At 47.3% G+C, this 20,629-nt stretch overlaps 1 protein-coding gene across 1 annotated transcript in view; it reads left to right on the top strand.

The window, feature by feature from the left end:
• The window catches only part of LOC149445484 (uncharacterized), a 114,128-nt gene that overhangs the window by 82,018 nt on the left and 11,481 nt on the right, over positions 1-20,629 (top strand). The gene's annotated exons all lie outside the window — the stretch shown is intronic.

Genomic DNA, 20,629 nt, shown 5'->3' with positions numbered 1-20,629 from the left:
CCTTCTCTGAGCTCCCAGAGCTCCTCCGCGGCTTCCCACGTGTCGGTGCCGCTCCAATACCTTGCCCGTCTCACCAGCGTCTCCCTGGCGACCCCGCTCCTCCGAAGCCGCCGCAAGACGCCGGAGGATACCACGAGGCTTCCCTCTCTCAGCTGGCTCTAGGCTGCCCGACCGTCTCCCTGGCAACCCTGCTCCTCCGAAGCCACCGCGTGACACCGCGAGACGCCAGAAGATACCACGAGGTTTCCCTCTCTCAGCTCTCTCCAGGTTCCAGGCTGCCCGACCGTCTCCCTGGCAACCCTGCTCCTCCTCGATAACAGCTGCTGGGCGTCGGGGGAAAACCCAGAGGTATCCCCCTCCCGTCTCTCTCCTGACACTCTCCTGGGTCCGATCGTCCTCGGGCTTCCACGAATCCTCTCCTGCAGGTGGGTCTCTGCACTCAATTAGTGCTGCTGGCCATTCAATCAGGGATTCATAGGGAGGATAAACGAGGGGAGGCTATCGGAGAGTGCTTACTACACCCTCTCCCATGCCGCCATGTTCAGGCTCCACCCTCTATTAGTTGTCATATACTCAGGCTTCTTGTGCCTCTCCATTCTTCCTCCATACTCGGGGTCCTTGGGCCTCTCCATTCTTCCTCCATACTCGGGGTCCTTGTGCCTCTCCATTCTTCCTCCATACTTGGGCTCCTTGGGCCTCTCCATTCTTCCTCCATACTCGGGGTCCTTGTGCCTACCCATACTTCCTCCATACTTGGGCTCCTTGAGCCTCTCCATTCTTCCTCCATACTTGGGGTCCTTGGGCCTCTCCATTCTTCCTCCATACTCTGGGTCCTTGGGCCTCTCCATTCTTCCTCCATACTCGGGGTCCTTGGGCCTCTCCATTCTTCCTCCATACTCGGGGTCCTTGGGCCCCTCCATTCTTCCTCCATACTCTGGGTCCTTGTGCCTCTCCATTCTTCCTCCATACTCGGGGTCCTTGGGCCTCTCCATTCTTCTTCCATACTCGGGGTCCTTGTGCCTCTCCATTCTTCCTCTATACTCGGGGTCCTTGTGCCTCTCCATTCTTCCTCCATACTCTGGGTCCTTGGGCCTCTCCATTCTTCCTCCATACTCGGGGTCCTGGGGCCTCTCCATTCTTCCTCCATACTCGGGGTCCTTGGGTATCTCCATTCTTCCTTCATACTCGGGGTCCTTGGGCCTCTCCATTCTTCCTCCATACTCGGGGTCCTTGAGTATCTCCATTCTTCCTTCATACTCGGGGTCCTTGGGCCTCTCCATTCTTCCTCCATACTCGGGGTCCTTGGGCCTCTCTATTATTCCTCCATACTCGGGGTCCTTGGTTTCCAAATGAGATGCAAAAGTTGCCTCACCAGAAAAAAAGGACTTTGGACCACTGAGCAGCAGACCAGGTCTGTTTTTCTTTAGCCCAGGTAACACGCTTCTGACGTTGTTTGTTGTTCAGGAGCGGCTTGACAAGAGGAATACGACATTAGAAGCCCATGTCCAGGATCTGTCTGTGTGTGGTGGCTCTTGATGCACTGACTCCAGCCTCAGTCCACTCCTTGTGAAAGCCCCCAACACTTTTGAATGGCATTTTCCTGACAATCCTCTCCAGGCTGCGGTCATCCCTGCTGCTTGTGCACCTTTTTCTTCCACACTTTTCCCTTCCACATAACTTTCTATTAATGTGCTTTGATACAGCACTTTGAGAACATCCAACTTCTTCTGCAATTCCCTTTTGAGGCTTTCCCTCCTTATGGAGGGTGTCAGTGATGGTGTCAGGTCAGCAGTCTTTCCTATGATTGTGATTCCTACTGAACCAGACTGAGAGACCATTTAAAGGCTCAGGAACCCTTTGCAGGTGTTATGGCTGAATGAGCTGATTAGAGTGGGACACTTTGAGCCGAGAATATTCCACCTTTTCACAATATTCTCATTTTCTGAGATTGTGGATTTGGGGTTTTCATGAGCTGTAAGCCATAATCATCACAATGATGACAAATCACGGCTTGAACTATCTTGCTTTGCATGTAATGAGTCTCATATATTAGTTTCACCTTTTAAGTTGCTGCACTGAAATAAATGAACTTTTGCACCATATTCTCATTTTTTGAGTTTCACCTGTACTCTATACTCATTCACATTGTGGGGGGGCCGGGATGTGGGGGCCTCCTTGTTAAAGGTGGCTTCCAGATTCCAATAAGTCCTCCACCCACAGCCCCCCACAACCACTGCCCAGGGTTGTGGGGAAGGGACCCTTGTCTCCATCAACATGGGGATAAGGTGCTTTTGGGGGGGCAGAGCACCCACCCCATGTTGAGGATATGTGGCCTGGTATGGTTCAGGAGGAAGGTGGGCACTCACTAAGGATCTGGTTTTGATTTTGAAGGGGAACCCACGCCTTTTTTTTTATTATTTTGGCATCGGGGATTCTCATCAAAATCCATACCAGACCTGTCACAGCTGTCAGCGTGGAACCTGGCAGCCATCCGCTCCTTGTTTACTGGTTGTTGGGGACACTGGCGACCTCTCCTTAACAACGAGCTATTTACAAGTGTTGCTATGGACACCAGTGGTAAATTCCCCACAGGCTTCACTACTAAAAAACAGAATGCAGCATCTTACTACATACTGGGATACGGGAAGATACCGCTTTGTGATTGGAGCCCATAGTCTCTACAAGTCCATGTTCTAGATTCTCCATCCCACCAACCTTGTAATAGTGAGGGATGGTGTGATCTCCCTGTGTGGAATCCCGGGAATACAGAGGACGGGGACATCTCTCTGTTGGGTTCCTGGTATTAGGTGGCTCCATCATATCCTTGTGTCCTTCTGAAAACTCCTCCATCACTCCATACTCCTCATCCTCCTCTTTATACTCTTCTTTAACATCAATATTATCATCCCCGAGGATTCCACTCTGAAAGATATAATAAAACATTCATTGTAACAAACATGCTGTGTATAAATCACAACTACCAATAATTGTCATCATCTACCTGATGATGGTGAGGGATGGTGTGACCTTCCTGTGTGGAATCCCGGGAATACAGAGGACGGGGACATCTCTCTGGTGGGTTCCCATGACTGGATCCATCTGTAGGAAACACACACACTGACTGAATCCATTGTTTCTATGTGTTTATCAGATGATGGGGGATCTAGGTGGATCCTCCGTACTGCTCTCTCCTTTACAATAAAGTCTCCTCTTACCCGGTGATGTGAGGGGCGGCTGATTGTCCATCATGACGTCCTTGTAGAGATCCTTGTGTCCTTCTAAATACTCCCACTCCTCCATGGAGAAATAGACAGTGACACCCTGACACCTTATAGGAACCTGACACACACAATGATACAGTCACCATCCAGACACATCCCTTGTCTGTTACTGGAGAATGTCCCAGAATTCCCGGCACCGCTCACCTCTCCTGTCAGCAGCTCAGTGATCTCTCTGGTGACTTCTAGAATCTTCTTCTTCTTTCTCTCTTCTATCAGGGAGGGAGGTGGAGGCAATGTGATGTCATATGATCTCCAGACTTCACAGGAGGAAAACTCTACATCTGAACACAAATAGTCACATCAAATGATATTCTCAGAATCCTCCTCACCTCTCCATTCAGGTCTCCATTTTATTAAAGCCCCACTTCAGGCTGAGGTATAATTCCCCCCCATAGGACCCCCACACTACGCAGGGTATAGGCTTGTTGCAGCATTCTGATGTCATTACATACAACGCAGGACCAACAGTCCCACTTTACATGTGAGGATACCAAGCGACCCCACATCCTAAGAGAATCAGAAAAAAGCAAGATGGAGGGACATTGGGGAGAGGAGCTGTGAGGTCAGTGTGATGTCATAGGATTCTCTGACTCCGGATGGAGGGACATTGGGAGGAGGAGCTGTGAGGTCAGTGTGATGTCATAGGATTCTCTGACTCTGGATGGGGGGACATTGGGGGAGGAGCTGTGAGGTCAGTGTGATGTCATAGGATTCTCTGACTCTGGATGGGGGGACATTGGGGGAGGAGCTGTGAGGTCAGTGTGATGTCATAGGATTCTCTGACTCTGGATGGGGGGACATTGGGAGGAGGAGCTGTGAGGTCAGTGTGATGTCATAGGATTTTCTGACTCTGGATGGAGGGACATTGGGAGGAGGAGCTGTGAGGTCAGTGTGATGTCATAGGACATATAGACTCTGGATGGAGGGACATTTGGATGGGGAGATTTGAGGGGTCCTCTATATGAGGCTCCTGTACAAACCAAATCCTAGTTCCTGGGTGTGTCCTACCTCTCCTAAACTGAAGAGTGAACTTTGACCTTTACCATCCAGAAACTTGTCCGGAATCTGTGGAAGTAAGCTGTCATGTGATCAGGTGACGTGCGGAGGAACGGAGTGTAAATAGCAGACAATAGTCTCCATCATGAAGGAGATGAGGGGGAGGGGAGGAAGTCACTGAAGGTGACCATAGATCCATGGAAATTCAGCTGGTTCAGCAGGGATCGCTCACATTTCCATCCATGTGTGGCCCCTGCCGGATAAAAGCCACTCCCCCAGTGGCTGCAGCCAATAGTTTCAGTGCTGATCCGTGTATTCTGAGAGCGGAGGAGTCCCCCATTGTCAGAATACAAGAGTGCAGCGGGGAGGATTCCCCCATCCACCTCCAATGTGTGGATGGGGGAATCACTTCAGTTTTTATGGTCATCCCGCTGGCTGAACGATAAAACTGAACCACGTAGGCCAGCTTTGGGAGCAAATATATTATCATCAACTCCTCCCCCTGAAGGGGTTCATCTACGTATTACCTCCTCTGCTGCCAGATCCAGGAATGTCTCCTTTCTGCTTCCTTATTCATGGAACTTCCTGTCTGGGTAGAAGTCAGAGGACAGACATGACGGGGGTTACTGGGTGTAAATAGAAAATAACATCTTATTACCTCCTCTGCTGCTACTTCCACCAAGGTCTCCTCTATCCCTCCTGCCTGTACCTAACATCACTTCCTGTCTGTGTCTGACATCACTTCCTATCTGTACCTGACATCACTTCCTGTCTGTCTTCCATAGAGACTTCCTGTCTGGGTAGAAGTGAGATCCCCACCTTGTGGAGCTCAGAGGAACTGCAGCCCCGAGAAGCGTCTGTTAGTGTGACCCCGGCCTTGTGCTGGGTGTGTATGGACTGTAGATCCTTATAGAGGGGTCACCTCCACTCCCACCAAGGGGGACAGAAATATATGACTGCTCGGGGGAGGGATTTTGGCTCCATTGATTTTGCAGTAAATGTGATTGCATTAGTCCCGTTGATTTTCGTATTTCCATGTAATAAAAGGTGTCACACAATGTCGGGTTCCCCTTTCTCTCCTCCCTGAGTGTGTATTTAGAGGCGGAGCTCCTGCTGGAATGGCAGTTGGAGGCGGAGTCTAGGAGGGAGACTGACAGAACCCGCAGCAGACTTGCAGGAGTGAGCGAGGAGGATCCGGTTCCTTTACCATCGGAGATGAGGAGAGTGTGAAGGATGTTTCTGACTCTGGGAGCTGAAAAGCTGGGAGTCCTATTGGTGTGGTGAGGGGGAAGCACTACTAGGGGGCGCCCTCACCATCCCGTGTACAAGAGGTGGAAGAAGGCGTGGCTACACTACAGCCAACACAGTTTGGAGGGCGGAGCACTTTCACACCTTATCAACTTTTCACTGATTGGTGGATTTTTGGAGTAAAATAAGTGGATTGAAGTAGCTGCAAAGTGGAAGCGGTGGACTTGCAGAGAACACTATACTGAGCACACAATATTGTCTGTCTCCATGGATTTGCACAGGATTTGAGATGATTTCCTATAGCAGCAAATCTGATGAGATGAATGAATGTAGCGCCCCCTCCTGGTCAGGTCTAGGATGTGTAGAGTCAGGTAAAGCATAGCTGTGTTTCTCTGCTCACCAGAGAGGCTGTCAGGTAAATTCAGTCGGTATTCTGAGTTACAGAGAGCTGTGATTGATTAGTCAGGTCTGCTCATGCTGCTCTGGTTCTGTTGGAGTTTGTCTGAGTTCTGCCCGCCTTCAGGAAGCTATGAGAGTCTTCCAGAACATGGGAATTGGCTAGACAAATGACCAGCATGAATATGGATACAGTCCTGGCCAATTACAGGGGAGGGTGGCCCCATTGCATGCTGGGAGTGGTATTTATACTCTGAGAGCACATGGGTTCAGTGTCTTTCCTCGGAGAGGATTGCACCAGACAGGCTGGAGGCAGGCTGCCTCGCCTGGCACTTGCTGTTATGTGGCCTCGGGTGGGTGACCTGAGGGCCTGAAGTTAGAGAGAGTGACCCTGATTCTACAGTAAGCTGACTGAGGGGAGCTGTCTGCCAAAGCTCTGTCTGGTATCACTGGAGAGAGTGGCTTGGAAGATTGGAAGGAGGCAACCATTCTGTCCTTGGACCTGTGAGTGCAAACTCTGAGAGATCTGGGGGGCTCTGTGTGCTTGTTACCCCTCTGGTGCTTGATAGTCAGCCTGGGTCTGAGAAAGGGAGCCCTGCCTAGTGTTCTGCAGAGCTTGTCCAAGTATTGCTACTGCTAATGGGACTTCGCTCTCCTACAACTACTTGCTGCTATTTGTTACTGAGAAGTCTGCTATCTCCTGTCAGCCGAGACTTCACAAGTGTTCTACTAAGAGATCAGCTAGATGTCCTCAGTGTGAAGAGTTCTGATTCTGGAGGATCCGACTACATTCCCCATCCCTATCCCCAGTTCTACAATAAACTCCAAACACAAAACATCCCCTAGACTGGTCATTGGAGACAACGAGCAGAAGTGTGTGTGTTTGCCTTGCTGTGGGGCAAAGCAAAGGGGAACCAGGGGCAACATTCAGCTCCTTCTGAGGTAGTGCTACATGAAGTCGGTGTAAAGTGGAAGCAGTAGATCTGCAGGGAACTGCATCTTGAGCACAAAACACTTTGTTGTATATGGATTTGCATATTGTTCAGTATTCTTAATTTACTGGCAAACAACACAAGATCAATTGAAGTAGGTGTAAAGTGGAAGCAGTAGATCCACAGAGAATAATATTTTGAGTTGGGATGGGCTGACGGTTCAAGTCAAACATAAGTTTGAATCGAACATTAACTGTTTGAGTGTTCACCATTATGCAGGAAGTTTGCCCGCGTGCCCAAACAATGTAAAACATGCTTTGTGATTGGCCAAAACATTGCACCTGACCTGTGGTCAGGTGCAAAGCTTTGGCCAATAACAGGTGAGTTCTCAGGGAGAGCCATGATTGGCCAAAGTGCTGGCCGTATTATTGAGCCACAACATGCAGAAGAGGTGGTGGAGTGGATAAGTCAGTCATCCTCATCCTCTGTCATCCAGGCTCATACTATTTTGCCTTCCACCACAGCTGCCAAAGTGTCCTGTTCCTCCGGCTCCTTGTCCACCACAGCTGCTCCTTCCGTAGCCCCACCATCATGCATGGAGGAGTCACCAGAATGATTGGATCATAGTGTCAGTTCCATGCTGCTGGAGGATGTGCAGCAATCTGAATGCTGTGATGTTGGTTCCCAGGATGAGGAAAGGAGTGACGTGAGCCTAGAGAGAGGGGGCGCCAGTGAGGGAAAAGAAATTGTCAGTCCTGTTCCCCCAGCCGCAGCACACTGCCAAGTTGGCTCCATTGATGAGGAGGATGGGGATGATGAGGTCACTGACCATACTTGGGTGCCTGAGAGATCAGAGGAGGACAGTGAGGAGGAGGCAGAACTCCAACAAGGCAGGATGTCCTCCAGGGACAGGCATAAGGGCAGCCAACCAATGGCATCACACGACAGAGCTCCACAGGTGGGGGGCGCTGCTGACTCCATGCAGACTTCCACAAGTTCTCTGGTGTGGGCTTTCTTCAACACATGTGCAGCATTGCTGTTTGCAGTCTTTGACTGAAGCAGACCAAGCGTGGCCAAAACACCAGCCACTTGGGCACCACATGCTTGACAAGACGTATGATGAGCTGCCATGCAGCCCGCTGGTAACAGCACCTGAAAGACCCAGAAAAAGTGCAGACTTCTCCTTGCTCCTCATCTGGGATCTCTACTGTAAAACGTCAGGTCTTCTCAACAGCCTCCACTGAGAGGAGTGATGGTACAGCAGTGGGTGGCCCATCTGACAGCAGGACACCACCTGTTCATTTCAGCAGGAACATTTCACTACCCCATTTGCTGAACCATGAAAAAAAGACTGTCCCACCCATCCACATTCTATCCTGGCCAAATTGCTGCCTTACAACTGCTGCCTTTCCATCTGATAGACTCTTCCCCCTTCCGGGAATTTGCAGAATGTGCTGTATCACAGTGACAGGTTCCGAAAAGACAATTCATTTCATGCAAGGCCATTCCAGCTCTGTACCATCATGTGGAAGGTCATGTTTTGGCCTTGTTGGACAAGGCGGTCAGCAGCAAGGTCCACATTACTGACACGTGGTCCAGCAGGCACAGTCAGGGATGGTACATATCCGTCACGGCACACTGGGTAACTCTGCTAGCAGCTGGGAAGGATGCAGGACAGGGTTCAGTTCTGGAGCTTGTTCCACCACCATGCCTCCAAAAACCTGGTGGTGATTCTGCCACATCTGTCTGCTCCACCCCCTCCCCTTCCTCTTCCTCTATGGCCTCTTCTGCTGAATTGTCATCTCCACTGGCTTCTGCTCACCCAATAAATCCAATTCAAAATACTAACAACTTACAAAACCATCCACAACTCTGCCCCCAGCTACATCACCAACCTGGTCTTAAAATACCAACCAAACCGGTCTCTTCGGTCCTCTCAAGACCTCCTGCTCTCTGGCTCCCATGCTCACCTCCAGGACTTTCCCTGAGCCTCTTCCATCCTATGGTACTCCCTACCCCAATCTGTCCAACTATCTCCTACTTTATCCACCTTTAGAGGATCCCTGAAATCCTTCTCTGTAAAGAAGCCTCTCCTGCTTCTAACAAATACACTGTGTTTTAGTTCCTCCATCGGCCCATTGCCCAGTTATGACCTTTGTATCACTTCACCCTCCCTCTTAGATTGTAAGCTCTCATGAGCCGGCCCCCTGATTCCTCCTGTACCAAATTATATTGTAGCTGTACTGTCTTCCATCATGTTGTAAAGCGCTGTGCAGACTGTTGTCACTCTATAGATCCTGTATAATAATCCGATGATAATGATTCTGTACTGAAGAGTACCCTGGATACAGCATTGTGCTAATATCAGGATCACAATGTCACCAAACATGGTATGAATGAATCTCATTCTGATACTAGTGAGCTGTGATTGGCCCACAGCTATCACATGGTACCTGGGCCAGTCATAGCACCCTCTACTATCTGATGTAGTGGTAGCCAATCACAGATCACTAGTAATCACAGCTGTCATGAATGACACTCTGTATAAAGCATTGCTGACACGGTGATCATCATTGTAAAGAGAATCCCTGATCCCCCCTAGAGTAGTGCAGTGCTGTTATGGACACTACTCTGAGAGAAAAAAAGTTTAAAAAATTGAAAATGTTTTTATTGGTTTTTTTGGTTCTGTTTGTTATCATACTGTCACCAGTCAGGTCCCTGATCACCACCACATCAGTCATGTGATGACGCTGTACTGCGCTGGTGAGTTTGTAGAAAAAAAAGTGAAAAAATATTTATTTAATTTCTTTATTTTCCCAAAAATTGTGACCAAAACTGCCAACTTCAAAAAAACTAGGATTTATTTTTACCAAAGACGTAGCAGAATACATTTTGGCTGAAATTTATAAGGAAACATTTTTTTTCCTTTTGGATGTTTTATAACAGAAAATATTGGGGGGTTTCTTAAATGTTCATTTTTTTCATTTATATAATAAAAAATAAAAACCTCAGTGGGCATCAAATAACACCAAAACAAAGCTCTATTTATGTGAAACAAATTCTATATATATTTCATTTGCACACATTGTTGCATGACTGAGCAATTACCAAGTAGCGTAGTGCCAAATAGCAAAAAATAACGCCTCCCTACTGGGCACTTATACCCCCTTCCTGCCCAGGCCAATTTTCAGCTTTCAGCGCTGTTGCACTTTGAATGACAATTGCGCTGTCATGCAACACTGTACCCATATGACATTGTTATCATTTTTTGAGACAGATAGAGATTTCTTTTGGTGGTATTTAATTGTTGCTGGGTGTTTTATTTTTTGCGATATAAACAAAAAAAGAGCAAAACATTTGAAAAAAGTTTTCTTTGTTTCTATTATAAAATTTTATAAACAGGTAAGTTTTCTCCTCCACTGATGTGCGTTGATGAGGCTGCACTGATAGGCGGCACTGATATGCAACAACGATGGGCACTGATAGGCGGCACTGACTGATGGGTACTGATGGGTGGTACTACTGGGCAGCACTGATGGGTGGCTCTGCTGGGCACAGGTGGATGGCACTACTAGGCACTGCTGGGCACAGCTGGTAGGCACTACTGATGATCGGTGCTGATCCCTCCTCTGACAATTGCCAGTTATTGCCAGTACTTTCCTCATGCTGTGACAGTGTGAGGAAAGTGCAGCCAATAACCAGCAACTGCATTTCCCGGTGATCTGCTGTCATTGGACACAGCTGATCACGTGCTAAAAGGCCGCTGTGATTGGCTTTTTACCACATCACATGATCAGCTGTGTCCGTAGGACGCAGAGATCACCGGGTGCACGCCCCAAGGGTGCATCTCTGTGAGCACATCATATGTTGCCCTCCCAGGACTGGACAACCATGCTGTAGCCGTCATTCAGTTATAGCGCGGTTGGCAAGCGGTTAAAGTGGATCTGCACTTCATCTGAACACTACAAACCAAAAATACTATTTAATTCATTGGTAATATTCAAAGCAAACTCCCCCATCCATCCATCCATCCGTGTCTTCAGGATTTACTTTGCTGAGAAATCATTTTGAAAAACATCACCCCAGCATTTGTCAGTAGCCATCTTGAGTAAGGGCAGATGATTCCTGTAGCATTTACTTCCTGGAATCCATCAGCCCTTAGCTTAGGCATTGGCTGAGCGGAGAACCCCCCCTCCCCTTCCGAAGACTGTTGGGGTGTATGACATCATTTTCCTAGGCAGGAAACCAGGAAGTGAGTAACAATATGTAAAAAAAACATTCAAAACAAGTAAATATGATCTACTTTCCTATCTATATACCGATACTAGCAGTGTAAGGACTAGAAATAGTCAATGCTGATTGGGAGAGTGAAGTTCCACCTTAAGAGGTTAAAGTGATTTCCTATAATCGTCAGCTCCATCTAGTGGCCATAATGCTGTATCTTCCCTGAAATACCTCCTGATGTAAAAATAGTGCAATACAATAATATGGCCACTAGATGGAGCCAATGATGATGTGAAATAAAACATGGCCAAAACGCGTCCCAGCTGGGTGAACACGGCTCACATTCATTCAGCTCATTGTTTTATGAACAGAACTCTAAGTGTTTGTGAAATCTCCCACCACAAAATATACTCCAACCCGGTCCCACACTTCATCCATGAGAAGGAAATAAACCACGCTAGGACTCCGTGTACAGACTACGACTCTTCCTCTCCGGGGCAAACATGGAACACATGACCCTACACATACGTGATCCCACTGCCGCCATCTTGGATTCTGGAAAGCGAGTTGTTTATATGATAGCTTGATTGTCATCTTTTCATTTTAAGTCCATTTACCACATTAACCCCTCCCCCTCCAGAGGATTTACCCCCCCCCCTTCCTGACCAGGCCATTTACCACATTAACCCCTCCAGAGGATTAACCCCCCCCCCCCTTCCTGACCAGGCCATTTACCACATTAACCCCTCCAGAGGATTAACCCCCCCCCTTCCTGACCAGGTCATTTACCACATCAACCCCTCCCCTTCCAGAGGATTTACCCCCCTTCCTGACCATGCCATTTACCATATTAACCCCTCCCCCTTCTGAGGATGTACCCCCCTTTCCTGACCAGGCCATTTACCATATTAACCCCTTCTGAGGATGTACCCCCCTTTCCTGACCAGGCCATTTACCATATTAACCCCTCCCCCTTCTGAGGATGTACCCCTTTTTTCTGACGAGGTCATTTACCATATTAACCCCTCCCCCTTCTGAGGATGTACCCCCCTTCCTGACCAAGCCATTTACCACATTAACCCCTCCACCTTCTGAGGATTTACCCCATCACGGTATAGGGGCCCCGGCCAATTATTAATTCCTGATTAATGATCCTGAGTGTCACGAGACAATTGAGAAAAAAAAATATTTTGGACTTTTTACTATTAAACAATAAAAAAACAAATTTCATCATAAATTTCAGTCAAAATGTATTAATTGGTGTTTGATGACACCATGGAGAGTGTCTTTTCTACTATATCACAGTCTATCTGCACAGCGATCTGATGGGACGAAGCACTGCCATCGTCTGAGATGGGGGTTGGAGGAAAGCTGGAGATCTTGGATTGATAGACAAGTGCTGGGTGATCCCTCTGAATTGGGGGTCATAGGATTCTGGGAAGCCCCCCAGTGTTGTACCCTGATGTGCTGTGTGCTTCATCATGAAGAAGTGTCGTGGCATCCACATCTGTCATTTCCCTCATCAGAGAACCACACAATTCATTGTTTTTGGCTTCACACTTGCTTTATTTTTTCAATTTGTGGTGAAACATAAGAGATTGATAGATTTCCATCGTACTATTGTATTGTGACCACTTCATCCATGTCTCTGGGGGCCTCTGATCTCCTGGTCTACTGCTTCTTCCACCACTTCATCCATGTCTCTGGGGGCCTCTGATCTCCTGGTCTACTGCTTCTTCCACCACTTCATCCATGTCTCTGGGGGCCTCTGATCTCCTGCTTCTTTCACCACTTCATCCATGTCTCTGGGGACCTCTGATCTCCTGGTCTACTGCTTCTTCCACCACTTCATCCATGTCTCTGGGGGCCTCTGATCTCCTGGTCTACTGCTTCTTCCACCACTTCATCCATGTCTCTGGGGGCCTCTAATCTCCTGCTTCTTCCACCACTTCATCCATGTCTCTGGAGGCCTCTGATCTCCTGCTTCTTTCACCACTTCATCCATGTCTCTGGAGACCTCTGATCTCCTGCTTCTTTCACCACTTCATCCATGTCTCTGATCTCCTGGTCTACTGCTTCTTCCACCACTTCATCCATGTCTCTGGGGGCCTCTGATCTCCTGGTCTACTGCTTCTTCCACAACTTCATCCATGTCTCTGGAGACCTATGATCTCCTGCTTCTTCCACCACTTCATCTATGTCTCTGGGGACCTTTGATCTCCTGGTCTACTGCTTCTTCCACCACTTTATCCATGTTTCTGGGGGCCTCTGATCTTCTGGTCTACTGCTTCTTCCACCACTTCATCCATTTCTCTGGGGACCTATGATCTCCTGCTTCTTCTACATCTCTAGGGGCCTCTGATCTCCTGGTCTAATGTACCTTCCATGATGAAGATCAGCCATGGAGTATATCTGAGGTGTATATCAGGTTGTGCTTCTTCCCCACATGAAAACTGGGATGTCCAGCAACATTTCCCACACTCAAGGCACTAATACACCTCCAGGGTTGTGTGGGACCTCTGATGTACAGGAAGATAGGACTTCAGTGAGGTACATTTCCCTCACTCAGGACAGGAAAGTGGCTTCTCCCTGTGTAAAATCTCTGATGTCTGGAAAGATGGGACTTCTGCGAAAAACATTTCCCACATTCAGGGCAGGAATATGGCTTCTCCCCGTGTGAGACCTCTGATGTATGTAAAGATTGGACTTATCTGAAAAACATTTCCCGCACTCAGAACAGGAAAGTGGCTTGTCCCCTGTGTGAGATCTCTGATGTGTGTTAAGATGGGACTTAACTGAAAAACATTTCCCGCACTCAGGACAGGAATACGGCTTCTCCCCTGTGTGAGATCTCTGATGTATGTAAAGATGTGACTTCTGTGGAAAAAAATTCCCCACACTCAGAACAGGAATACAACTTCTCCCCCGTGTGAGATCTCTGATGTATGTACAGTTCAGACTTCTGTGAAAAACATTTCCCGCACCCAGGACAGGGATATGGAATCTCCCCCGTGTGAGACCTCTGATGTCTGGAAAGATGATACTTATCTGAAAAACATTTCCCGCACTCAGGACAGGAATACGGCTTCTCCCCCGTGTGAGATCTCTGATGTCTGTAAAGATGGGACGTCTGGGAAAAACATTTCCCACACTCGAGACAGGAATATGGCTTGTCCCCTGTGTGAGATCTGTGATGTGTGAAAAGACTGGACTTCACTGAAAAACATTTCCCACACTTAGTACAGGAATACGGCTTGTTCCCCGTGTGAGATCTCTGATGTGTGAAAAGACTGGACTTCACTGAAAAACATTTCCCACACTCAGAACAGGAATATGGCTTTTCCCCCGTATGAGATCTCTGATGTTTGTAAAGATTGGACTTGTCTGAAAAACATTTCCCGCACTCAGGACAGGAATAAGGCTTCTCCCCCGTGTGAGATCTTTCATGCACATTAAGACCAGATTTAGATTGCAATCTCTTCCCACACTCAATGCAGGAGAAGCTATTCCCTGTTGGAAGGCCGGCCCGGTCCCGCACAGTCTGAGGTTCCTCAGGATATGAGGAATCCGATGGTCCATCTACACTGGGTGGTGCCGGATGGACATTGGAGGGAGCCGGGTTTTCTCCTGGACTATACTGTGTGATGTCCTCATCTTCTACTTTCCAGGCTGGAGACAAAGTGAGACAATCCTCGGAGGTTTTCCTCATCTCCCGGCCATGGACTAAAATACAAAGACAAAGAGGATTACTAGACAGGAGCTGATTGGATCCCCCAAACCAGGACTCCGCCCACATCAGGCAGCTTGGTCTCTGAGGAGCTTACAATTCCACCCTCAAGGGAACTAGGAAATGGCTCCTCTGATCTCCTACCAGGTCATTTCTTTATTCATAGACCTTAGTCAGAGAGGAAACAACCAGAACTGTCTTTTATAGGAGGGACAGTGATGAGGGGATTATAGGACGAGGGTCCCCACCCCCTCTATCACTCATCACCATCTTCCCAACACAAGAAGTACTACACTTCCTTATTTAGTCCATGATTTAGTCATGAAGAACAGTGGGGCTGAGCCCCACCAGAGGTCAGAGAGTGAGGATGGGGGGAGAACAACCAAGATGAAGACTGGACTGATCCTGAAGACCACCATCATTGGGGTATTGACTCCTCCCTCATTATCACTTTCTGTTTAAGGGTCCAAAGTTGGAGGATGTTATCACATTATTATCACCATGTAAAAGTCTGTGCTCCAATCACATCATCCGATATAAAATGTCCAGCTGGTAGGAAATGGGGGGGAACAATGAGAATCCATATTATGTGTATATATAGCAGTGGGGGGAGCAGAAATCAGGACTATGGAATGTACAACACAGAGTATATAGTGCAGGGGTCAGGAGTATGTAATGTACAACAGAGTATATAGTGCAGAGGTCAGGAGTATGTAATGTACAACAGAGTATATAGTGCAGGGGTCAGGAGTATGTAATGCACAACATAGAGTACATAGTGCAGGGGTCAGGAGTATGTCATGTACAACAGAGTATATAGTGCAGGGGTCAGGAGTATGTAATGTACAACATAGAGTATATAGTGCAGGGGTCAGGAGTATGTAATGTACAACATATAGTATATAGTGCAGGGGTCAGGAGGATGTAATGTACAACATAGAGTATATAGTGCAGGGGTCAGGAGTATGTAATGTACAACATAGAGTATATAGTGCAGAGGTCAGGAGTATGTAATGTACAACAGAGTATATAGTGCAGGGGTCAGGAGTATGTAATGTACAACATAGAGTATATAGTGCAGGGGTCAGGAGTATGTAAAGTACAACATAGAGTATATAGTGCAGGGGTCAGGAGTATGTAATGTACAACATAGAGTATATAGTGCAGGGGTCAGGAGTATGTAATGTACAACATAGAGTACATAGTGCAGGGGTCAGGAGTATGTCATGTACAACAGAGTATATAGTGCAGGGGTCAGGAGTATGTAATGTACAACATAGAGTATATAGTGCAGGGGTCAGGAGTATGTAATGTACAACATATAGTATATAGTGCAGGGGTCAGGAGGATGTAATGTACAACATAGAGTATATAGTGCAGGGGTCAGGAGTATGTAATGTACAACATAGAGTATATAGTGCAGGGGTCAGGAGTATGTAATGTACAAGATAGAGTATATAGTGCAGAGGTCAGGAGTATGTAATGTACAACATAGTATATATAGTGCAGGGGTCAGGAGTATGTAATGTACAAGATAGAGTATATAGTGCAGAGGTCAGGAGTATGTAATGTACAACATAGAGTATATAGTGCAGGGGTCAGGAGTATGTAATGTACAACATAGAGTATATAGTGCAGGGGTCAGGAGTATGTAATGTAAAATATAAATTATACAGTGTAAGGGTCAGGACTCATAATATTGGTATTCAGTAATCATTGGAAGATTAAATGTTTACTGTAGACAAGTTGCAGAGATCCCACACCGCTGTCTCCCATCTCCTGAGACTGCACTCAGTGACTTGGGTCTGAGACACTACAGACATATCCCTCCACCCGGCACAGCCAGCAGACCACAGAGCAAGGAACCCTGGGAGAAATGTTCTGTCAGAGATCTTGCTAGAACCAGATATGGGGCCGGAGACCCAAAGTACATGTCCCAGGTGCCTAGGTTAATGCTAATGGTGAAAACTTAACATTTTGCAGCCAGCTGAACCCCAGAATCTCCAAAAATCCAGTCTAGTTACATAAATTGTGTCTTACAGGCTGATATCACCCAGTCCCCGCCCTACTCTGGACCAATCAGTGAGCAGTATGGGTGGAGGAATGGATTTAGTGTTCATGACCCACCTGTGCTGATCTCTGTAGGAGTGTCCTCCTCTATAAATGTCCCCGTTATTCCATCCTCCTCCATAGACTGCTGATCATCCCTCACATACGCCTCTTCTTCTTCTGCTTTCACCTCAAATTCTATATCGATTGGATCTCCACTCTAAATCAAGAAAATGAGAGAAAATATCATCTGTAAAATGTAAGATTTATGATTGTGACATCACATATAAAATCCACACATCATCTCCACAAGTCCATGTTCTAGATGCTCCATCCCACCAACCTTGAAATAGTGAGGGATGGTGTGACCTTCCTGTGTGGAATCCCGGGAATACAGAGGACGGGGACATCTCTCTGGTGGGTTCCTGTAGCTGGATGACTCCACCATGGTGTCCTGGTACAGATCTTTGTGTTCTTTTAGAAGCTCTGACTCCTCCATCCCCCCATCCTCATCCTCCTCCTCTTTTATCTCTTCTTTAACCTCAACTTTAGGATCTCTCAGGTTTCCACTCTGAATATAGAATAAAAATGACATCAATGGTAACAATGCAGATAATGTACAGATCCTAATGATACTATCAGTGATTGGATAATATCCCAGAATTCCCGGCACCGCTCACCTCTCCTGTCAGCAGCTCCATCATCTTCTTGGTGACTTCTAGAATCTTCTGCATGTTGTGTCTCTCAGGGTTTAGGGAGTCACATGGAGGCACTGTGATGGTCATATGATCAGCTGACTTCAGAAGACGAAATCTCTGTATTGAGAAACCAATAGCAATATCATGTTAGACTCCCAGAATCCTCCTCACCTCTCCGGTCAGGTCTGTGTTTTATTAATAGAGATAAGAGTGATGTCATGTGACCTCCCAGAATCCTCCTCACCTCTCCGGTCAGGTCTGTGTTTTATTAATAGAGATGAGAGTGATGTCATGTGACCTCCCAGAATCCTCCTCACCTCTCCGGTCAGGTCTGTGTTTTATTAATAGAGATAAGAGTGATGTCATGTGACCTCCCAGAATCCTCCTCACCTCTCCGGTCAGCAGGTAGATGATCTCCAGGGTGAGGTTTAGTATCTTCTCAGTCATGTGACTCCGGTCCTCCTCCATCCTCATTGGTGCCATCATGTGATCTATACAGGTCTCCTTGTAGACGGATAACTTTGGGAAATGAAAGTAAGAATGATTTGGATGGTATTGGTCACACAATAATAGGATGTGGATGTGAGGGGGGAATAGGAGGGTTGCTGGACATTGAAGAACTACTCCCCCCATGGGAAGATATTTTGTTTGGACTGTTTAGTGTTTACTACAATTTTGGGGTCCGGGGCCCCTTTTCTCTGTTGGGTTTGTTTGGTCTCTGAACTGGTTTTGATGAGTATTAGATCTGCAGACAAGGAATGATAAATCTGATCCTTCCTATGACTAGTTTGCTCTGAGGCAGTGCTGTGAGGTCAATGTCGGCTCATCATGCAGGGATGGTCACTTTACATCACCCGACGCCCGGGACATGTAGTTCTGGGGGCCGGGCAAGTATTGTGTTTAATCTTTATCCCTGCTGAGGGCAAGCCACAGGGCTCTCCTTTCAGGTGCCAGCCTCTGCCACCCCGTGTGTGTGAGCCTCTCCTGTACCTACTATGCTTCCCCGGCTCTGCTTGCCCATCTGTGGGCCCGGGTCAGAGGGTGTCGGAGGGTAGAGGGGATGGAGGAGAGCGGACATGTTCACTCCCTTCTTGTCCTGACCCAGAAGTGACGTTATGACAGATTTCCCGACCATCGAGGACGGTAAGAATGTAATGCGGTGCGATGTGCACTACATTACATCCAATGGAGTACAGGGGAGACATTGGGGGTCTTTTAGACCCTGGATGTCTCAATAAAGAGAACCTGTCATGAAAAGTCATCACATAGAGGACTTTGTCCCCTTAAGTAAAAATGTTTTTTTTTTTAATTGTAAACAATTAAAGTTACACCCAAGTATATAACTCTTCCCTTTAAAAAATTTTAAGGCCTCCCACCCCCACATATATGTACGCCCAAACGTAAGAGCACACGCTGGAGCGCCTACACGTGATAACATTGATTGTGATACACGTTACATATCGCCGGTCACACCAGAATGAGAGGATAATTCTAGGAGCAGACCTCCTCCGTACTCTATACTGATGACCTAGAAGGGGCTATAAATGTGTCCCCTATAGATAATACCGGGGACTAAAGGTTGTCACCATTTCAGCACACACAACTTAAGGTTTGACATGTTGGATATCTATTTACTCGCTGCAACCTCGGCTTTTATATTGTTACACATAAATGGGTCATTTATTGCTTTTTTTGTGCCCTGAAATTAACTTAAGTGTATTTTTTACAGAAATTTGGCATTTCCTAGACTTTGTGATAATATTTTGTGATATAAAAAATTAGAACTACCGCTATTTTATTCTCTAAAGTCTCTACTTTCAGAAAATCGATATTTTGGGGGTTTTGTGTCATCTTTAGGGCTAAAATTATTTTTTAAATGTGCAAAAAATGCAAAAATGGCTCTGGGAGTGAAAGGGAGAAAGGATAAGCAGGACACTCCCCTTTCCCAAGGAGCAGCCAATCAGTTCTCATTACACTGCAAGGTGTCTCCCCTCCCTGCTAGTCCCCGGGTGCAGTGCTGGAGACAGGCGGGGGAGGGGAGGAGAAGATAAACAGCGCAATGTTACACATATTAAATGTTTTAGTCGCTATAAAGCCCCTTTCATTCTTTAACCCCCCCAACATTCCTAAAAGCGCCTCAGATTTATATACATTTTCTGTTACAAAGGAATGTTTCCTTCCTCCTTCCCAGCAATGTAAGGGGCTCTATGCTCCATACTCCTGACCCCGGCACTCCATCATTGTGTTGGCTGCATAGTGTAATGATTGCCCATTGGCTGCCTGTGTAGTGTCATCATTGCCCTTTGTAGGCCATGTATGGTCAGGATGGTCCTTGTCTTCTCTATTTATTGTCAGTGCTGTTTGTTTAGAGGACCATATTACTAGAATTTATCTCCACAATGAGGAGAATGTTCCGGCCCCGGAAGTGGGGGAATGTTCTGCCCTAAAGGGGTTCATCTGGGTTCCCACACTATATATGTGTGTATCATCATCTGCTGGAGATAAAAGACGTCACAGTGACTATGGAGGATGGACATGACTATGGAGGAAGAGAACGGACGTGACCGTGGAGGAAGAGGGCAGACGTGACTATGGAGGAAGAGGACGGACGTGACCATGGAGGAAGAGGCCGGACGTGACTGTGGAGGAAGAGGACGGACATGACTATGGAGGAAGAGGACGGACGTGACTATGGAGGAAGAGGACGGACGTGACTATGGAGGAAGAGGACGGACGTGACTATGGAGGAAGAGGACAGATGTGACTATGGAGGAAGAGGACGGACGTGACTATGGAGGAAGAGGACGGACGTGACAATGGAGAAAGAAGACGGACGTGACTATGGAGGAAGAGGACGGACGTGACTATGGAGGAAGAGGACAGACGTGACTATGGAGGAAGAGGACAGATGTGACTATGGAGGAAGAGGACGGACGTGACTATGAAGAGGACGGACGTGACTATGGAGGAAGAGGACAGACGTGACTATGGGGGAAGAGGACGGACGTGACTAAGGAGGAAGAGGACAGACGTGACTATGGAGGAAGAGGACGGATGTGACTATGGAGGAAGAGGACG

The sequence above is a fragment of the Staurois parvus genome, unplaced genomic scaffold, assembly GCF_062004578.1.
Source record: "Staurois parvus isolate SC_StPar_1 unplaced genomic scaffold, SC_StPar_1.0 ptg000720l, whole genome shotgun sequence".
NCBI classification, from domain to species: domain Eukaryota; kingdom Metazoa; phylum Chordata; class Amphibia; order Anura; family Ranidae; genus Staurois; species Staurois parvus.
Note: the sequence above shows the minus strand (reverse complement) of the source record. Positions and strands in the feature narration are given on the sequence as shown.